A 7,619-nucleotide genomic window follows, 5' to 3' on the forward strand; every position below is an offset into this window, starting at 1 on the left:
ACACAAACTGTCGATCAAACGCCGCGATTCCAAAACATATTGTAGTCCGATAATCATCGGGTGTTTGTTGGAGTCTCAGCAGATACTGGGTATCTACAATAGTTTATAATTAAGTATTTTATTTATACTACTCTAGTTTTATTTCTTTCACATGTTATATCACCTAATTTATTTAAATCACATAATCATGTCTAGCATTTCTTATAAAATAGTTTGCAATTCATATTCCAACATGAGTAGCTAAACTTCATAGTCTAAGGGCTAGGGGACCCATGCAATAATCAAATATGTAACATGTTAAAATAAGTTAATAATAATATTGTTCAATTGTTTCTATCACATGTTTGTGCTATAATGTTTAATCCTTGTTTAAGGCCTTATTCAATTCGAAGATTAAGTGTGTTCATTCATTCTAAAAGTCGAGAGGCATGGAATCGAATTAGAAAAAACATATGTAGTAGGACGACCTAGTCATGGACGAGAGTTTCTCTAGGACCCAGTCTATGGTTGATACTAATGCCGTAAGGTGGGTATATTTAAGCCTAAGCAATCGACAATGTTATTAGTACCAAATTTATCATAATCATATGTTTACCTTTGCATGTGTAACCCGAACCCCTTAGACTCTCTTTTATTATATAATTTACATTACAACCTTTGTTAATCATTAAACAACCAAACCAAACTAAAAAAGAAATCGACCTTGATAAGAATCTACCCATAGCAATTCACGACGTAATTTCCGTTTCCTTGTGTTCGACCCCTATTGCTACATTAATTTGTGTCTAGGGAAATTATCTTTGAATAGGTACACGATAAGCCTATCAAATTTTGGCGCCGTTGCCGGGAAAACCTTTTTATGGCGTTTTGAATTGTCGATTTTTATCTTGTTTTCCTTTGTCTTGGGGAACACTTGTTCCTTGAGACCATTACTTATCATTTCTCTAGAAATTGTTGTCTTATGCCCAGGTCCTCTCGTCGTGAAGAATTGCTTTCACCGGATTCCGATCCCGAGAAAACCTTTAGGAGAAGATGACGTTTTTGGAAGGAAGTAAAAGAGGCGTCTTCTCCCGTACAAGCCGAAAGTGTTAGGAAGTCTTACTTAGACGATCTAGAAGCCCTTGAAGAGGGGGAGGTTTCAAGTTCATCATCTCCACCACCACCACCATCTACTACCAAAAAGATGGTGAAACTTTCCGATCACTCAAAGCCCACCGCGGTCATGCTTCCGGCCAGTACCACAACCACTCAAATCACCGTGCCGGACTTCGAGATCAAACCGGCTTTCATTAGCCTTGTGGAGAGGAAGCAATTTGGGGGAAGTCCTTTAGAGAATCCCAATTTGCATGTGCAAAATTTTTGTGACTATTGCTCCATGATCCGTCAAACGGGCATCACTCAAGCCCAAATAAGGGAAATACTTTTCCCTTTCTATTTGAAGGATAGGGCCAAGCTTTGGATCAATAGCCTTGACCGCACCGCCATGGGAATCACCAATTGGGAGACTTTGGCTCTTGCTTTCTATCAAAAGTTTTTTCCACCGGAGAAAACTCAAACTTTGAGGAGCCAAATCACCGGATTCCGTCAACAAGCTCTTGAGAGCTTATATAAGGCTTGGGAGAGGTACAAAGAGCTTCAAAGACAATGCCCATATAATGGGTTAGATGATTGGTTTCTAGAAATAACATTCTACAATGGATGTTGTGCCGAGTCCCGAAGGATTCTTGATTCCGCCAACAATGGGCGGTTTGATCAAATTGACACCGACCTTGCTCATGCCACGATCGAATCTATGGCGGTCCATGATGCACAATATGTCAATTCCCGAGTTGTGCCATCCAAAGGTAAAGAAGAATCCTCCAACAACTCCGTTTTGCTAGCCCAAATTGCCTTGCTTCAACAACAATTGGCGGAAAGGGATGCTAGAGATTCCGTTCAACAATTCAATACCGTGTCTTCAACAAGCCAAATCATCGTTTGTGATGGTTGTGGAGGCGCGGGTCATTATACCGCACATTGCCAAGCTCCTATCGAAGAGGTAAATGCTTTTCAAGCTTTTAGACAAAGTTCATATCCACCGGGTACATTTTCAAACACTTATAATCCAAATTCAAAATTTCATCCGAACTTGTCTTACACTAGCAACAATGTGCTTAACCCTCAACCCCCACCACAACAAAATTCCTATGTTCCTCAACAACAAAAGTATATCCCTCCACCGGGTTATCAAAATCAACACAGGCCCCCGCAAAACAATTACCAACAAAATTCACCACAGAATGCCCAACAAAACAATCAAGGAGGTGGTAAGCTAGAGGGCATGATAGTACAAATGCAAAGGGAATTATTGGCTCAAATTCAAAAGAATGATCAAGCTCATAGTGCCGCAGTCAAGATGTTGGAACAACAAGTGGCTCAATTAGCCGTTTCTAATTCTCAAAGGAAGAACGGTCAACTACCTCCGCAAGGGGAGCAACCACATGAGACCGTCAATTCTATCTCCTTGATAAGTGGTACTAGCTATGATGGGCCATCCATGACTTTGGATGAAGAAGTGGTTTTTAAAAAGGCCAAGCTTGGGGGAAATGACGAAAAGAAGGCTAGTGAAGAGCCTCATGTTAAGGATCGTGTGCCATTTCCTCATCGATTGTTGATGCTTAGGAGGAAGAGCAATCTTGATGCCAAGGATGTTGATTCCCCTATGCCCAAAGAAAGCAACGAGGTGGTTGCTGAAGAACTCTCTCCTAATGCTAAGGAGAGTGATGGCGTTTCAAAGAAGGTGAGTATTCCCAATGAGAAAGAGAAAGTGAAAGATGTGGAGGATGCTCCTCCCAAGGAAGTTGTTCCAATACCATTTCCTCATCGTCTAGCAAAGCACAAGGAGGAAGGTAAGTTCGGTAAGTTTTTATAAGTTTGTAAGAATTTACAAGTCACCGTCTCATCTTTAGAATTACTTATCCAAGTCCCCTCCTACGCAAAGTTTATGAAGGAAATCCTCTCAAAGAAGAGATCCTTCAATGAGGTTGAGACCATTGCTTTCACCGAAGAGTGTAGTGCACTCTTACAAAATAAGTCTCCCCCGAAACTTAAGGACCCCGGTAGCTATTCTATTCCTTGCAATATAGGCACATATACCATTGATAAGGCCCTTTGCGACCTAGTTGCTAGTGTGAGTGTCATGCCCTACTCCCTTTGTGAAAAACTTAACATGGGTGCTTTAAAATGTACAAGTATAACATTGCAAATGGCAGACCGTTCTTTAAAGCGACCTTTAGGTGTCTTAGAAGATGTACCCGTCAAAGTTGGCAAGTTTTTCATATCCGTTGACTTCCTCATACTTGATATGGTCGAGGACTCACAAACCCCAATTATATTGGGTAGGCCATTTTTATGCACCATGGGTGCGCTAATTGATGTGAAAAATAGGAGGTTGACGTTGGAAGTGGGTGATGACCGGGTTTCCTTTAGCAAAAACAACACCATTAGAAGCCCAATGTTACAAGAGTCTTGTTATTTACTTAGCATTGTGGACTCTTCTAATGCCTCTACTCAACTTGGACTCTCACTTATGGATCCGTTGGAGGAGGATATGGGTGTTGTTTGTTTTGTAGGTGACGATGCTAAGAGCACTAATGCTAAGAATGCCAAAAAGAAAGGGAACTTTTATTTGAAATATTTCAAATGGTTGAGGAATGCAAAGATAGATATAAAATGGATCTTGGTTTATGGCAAGATCAATGACAAAACTTGAATCAAATAGCTTCTTTCGTCGCGCGGGACGTTAAACCAGCGCTTCTTGGGAGGCAACCCAAGCTTTTTATTTGCTTTTATTTATTTTTATTTTTAATTTTCTGCAATTTATTATTTTTCGTAGATTAGTAATAAAATACTCGACTTGTCGATGTTTCTTTTTGTGATTTTTAGGTGAAAATGAAGAAAGGAGAACTTGGGGTGAATTCAACACGATTCCCTATGCAAGAACCCCGTTCGGGGACGTGGTTTTCGAAAAACGAGAAAAGAATTCAATTCCATGGGCAAGCAGGTCAAACACGGGAATTGGCAGTCAACCCCGATCGGGGTTGGTGGCCCCGATCGGGGTCATGGTTCTGTGATTATTCGTGGCTCCTGCTTTATACGGGTAAAAAAAAGGAAAAATTTTCTATCACTTTGCAAAAACCCGATGGTATCTCTCCTCCTTCCTTCTATCATATTTTCTCATTCTCTTCACCTAAATCATATCGAAACATAATTTCCCCCGAATTCATGGTTCTCTTCACCTCTAGTCTTTCTTGTTTTGTGCTTTGAGCCATTTTTATGGTTTGATTGGGTAATTTAAATTGTTGGCACATTGAGGACAATGTGATGTTTAGCTTGGGGGGAGATTGCATTTGCATATAGTGTAGTTTGCATGTAGTGTAGAAAATTTGAAAATTTTTGAGGGAAATTTTTGCGTTGTGCTTGCTTGTAGCCTACTTTCCTCTTTGCTTATCCTAATAATGGCTTGTTGCTAATGATTTATTCTTTCATGATGGGATATTAGGTACATGGGGATATCTTGACATAGTAGGTGGGAGATGGAGGATGAACAGAATAGGCTTGATCTTGACTTGTGGCAAGCTACAAAATGGTAAGGTAGAGCCTCTCTTTTGACCGATGCATCAATATCCGGTCTCTCTTAGGTGAGTATAGGTATCTCCTTATAATGTGTGTTTCATCAAAACGCACAATGTAAGGTTCTCATGTCATCTCTTTGTAAGCATGCATTCATTTGTTATAGCATTTTGGAGCCATTCACATTATATTTTAGCCTTTTTGACCCCCTCACAAAATTTATCCCTAGCTACATCATTGAAATTGCCTACCCTTGTTGAGCTAGTAGCTTATTTTTATAATGTTTGGGTGCTCATTGAGATATGGTTTATTGTTGGAAGTCATGTGAGCTTGGTCTTAATGCTCAAAGAAAGAAGAAAAAAATGAAAAAAATTGAAGATTTGAAATGAGAAAAAAATGAGAATGCAAAAAAAAAAAAAAAAAAAAAAATGAAGAAAGAAAAAGAAAGGAAAAAGCATGAAAAAAAAGAAGAAGTATGCATTGAAAGAACAGGAGAAGAGGAAAAGATGTGAGAAATTCTCAAGCATTATTCATATTATTTTGAAGAATTTTCTTATGATTTAAATTGAAAATTGGGTTAGAATTGGGATTGAGCATCCTTGTATTTTGGTAGTTGCTAGCTTGACTTAGCTCCACAATCCATAATTCATTTGTTCCCCCTTCTTACCCATGTTTATTTGCCTTCTTCCTACCCATTTGGCTTCTTTATCATGCTTACACTTAATTGTCTTTGCTTGCTAGTTTTGACATGTTTACCATATTAGATTGCGGGCACATTATTATAAGTTGAGGATAGTTGAGTGTTCATTCACAAAATTGTCCTTTTACATATAAAAGAGTTTGAGTGCCCCGTGAGAGTCCATAAGTCAAAAGATTATGCAAGAGCTTAAAGGTTCATTCAAAGTTTTCTATGCTACGCCATCGTGTAAATCTCATCCATGTTTTTCTTTATTCTTTTCCCATATTGTTTCGGGTTTTTAAATCATTATGCTTAGCTTGTTTGGGATATTGCAATTGATGGGATTTGGTTTCTTGCTTGGGGACAAGCAAGGGTTTAGCTTGGAGGAGTTTGATAAGTGCATATTTTACATACTTTTACCCCCCCCCCCCCATTTTAGCTCAGTTTTTATTGTTCATCATACTTTAAGTAATATATTTTTGAGCTAATCTTATGTTCTAGGTGTATTGTTGTGTTTGTTACGTTTTTGTAGGGATCTAAGCATTTAGAGGATTTTCCCTATCATTTTATACACCAAATTCATTAAGCTAAGTAAAACCAAGTATTGGACTAAGCATGGAGTAATGGAATGGGTTTTGCATGAAGAAATTGATGGATCAATATGTGTAATTCAAGTGTTGCCAACAATCAAAGTCAAAGCCCAATGATCAAGTCCAAGTCAAGGTGGAAAGCATAAGATTCCAACATGCATATGATACTTTTTGGAAGCTCTAAAGATGATAGATGAAGCATTTACCTGGGTGAATTAAGGGTCATTAATCAAATTCTTTGGATTCCTCAACAATTAAGTGAGGAATTAAGTGGAAAATACCCGGATAACCACGTCCCCGATCAGGGTTGGCGGCCCCGATCGGGGTTGCATGCTCTTTGGATTTTTACGTTTCTTCTTCCTCTCCTATAAATAGGAGAGGTATTCCAAGGCTTTAGGCATCCAATTTTTACGTCTCATTTTCATATATAGCCTTAAGCAATATAATTCTCTCAATAGTTTTCATTTTAGATTTCATTATAAGTTAATCTTGTAGTCATCAACATTTGGTTCTTAATAAACTTCAAGCATTTGGTTATTATTTGTTTCTTCCATACAAGTTCATCTCTTCTAAGGTATTTTTATTCCTAGTTTATAATTTTACAATTCTATTTAGTTTATACATAGTTTATAATTAAGTATTTTATTTATATTACTCTAGTTTTATTTCTTTCACATGTTATATCACCTAATTTATTAAAATCACATAATCATGTCTAGCATTTCTTATAAAATAGTTTGCAATTCATATTCCAACATGAGTAGCTAAACTTCCTAATCTAAGGGCTAGGGGAGCCATGCAATAATAAAATATGTAACATGTTAAAATAAGTAAATAATAATATTATTCAATTGTTTCTATCACATGTTTGTGCTATAATGTTTAATCCTTGTTAAGTGTGTTCCTAATCTAATGTTTAATCCTTGTTTAAGGCCTTATTCAAAGATTAAGTGTGTTCATTCATTCTAAAAGTCGAGAGGCATGGAATCGAATTAGACAAAGCATGTGTATTAGGACGACCTAGTCATGGACGAGAGTTTCTCTTGGACCCGGTTTATGGTTGATACTAATGCCGTAAGGTGGGTATCTTTAAGCCTAAGCAATCGACAATGTTATTAGTACCGAATTTATCATAATCATATGTTTACCTTTGCATGTGTAACCCGAACCCCTTAGACTCTCTTTTATTATATAATTTACATTACAACCTTTGTTAATCATTAAACAACCAAACCAAACTAAAAACAAAATCGACCTTGATAAGAATCTACCCATAGCAATTCACGACGTAATTCCCGTTTCCTTGTGTTCGACCCCTATTGCTACACTAATTTGTGTCTAGGGAAATTATTTTTGCATAGGTACACGATAAGCCTATCAATTATCTAATTGCATCAACTCAAGTAGACAAGAACAATTAAATACAGTGATTAACATCATAGATCTAATTCGCATTTGAATCCTAATCACCTGTTCATAATTCCCTTAAAATCATGGTTCCCCTATGTCTTAGCAAAGGAAATTAGCTATGCATGACTATTAAATAAACAATAACAACACATAAACTATAAGAATTAAGCATAACTAACAATCTAAGAGGAGAATAAAAAGAATAGTAGTTAAAGGAATAAGAGTCACAAAGCAAGAGTAATTGATTAATTAAAGTAGAGAATACCGATTACAAGGAAATGCAATGAAGAAATAAGTTTCCAAGTTTCAAGTTCTAAGAGAGAAAAAAA

At 37.3% G+C, this 7,619-nt stretch overlaps 1 non-coding gene across 1 annotated transcript; it reads right to left on the reverse strand.

Moving 5' to 3' along the window:
• Positions 1-1,555: 1,555 nt before the first annotated feature.
• On the reverse strand, positions 1,556-1,662 carry LOC141635773 (small nucleolar RNA R71). The gene has a single exon (XR_012540434.1). It is a non-coding gene; the product is annotated as a small nucleolar RNA R71 (small nucleolar RNA).
• Between the last annotated feature and the right edge of the window lie 5,957 nt (positions 1,663-7,619).

Source organism: Silene latifolia, chromosome Y (genome assembly GCF_048544455.1).
Source record: "Silene latifolia isolate original U9 population chromosome Y, ASM4854445v1, whole genome shotgun sequence".
Taxonomy (NCBI): domain Eukaryota; kingdom Viridiplantae; phylum Streptophyta; class Magnoliopsida; order Caryophyllales; family Caryophyllaceae; genus Silene; species Silene latifolia.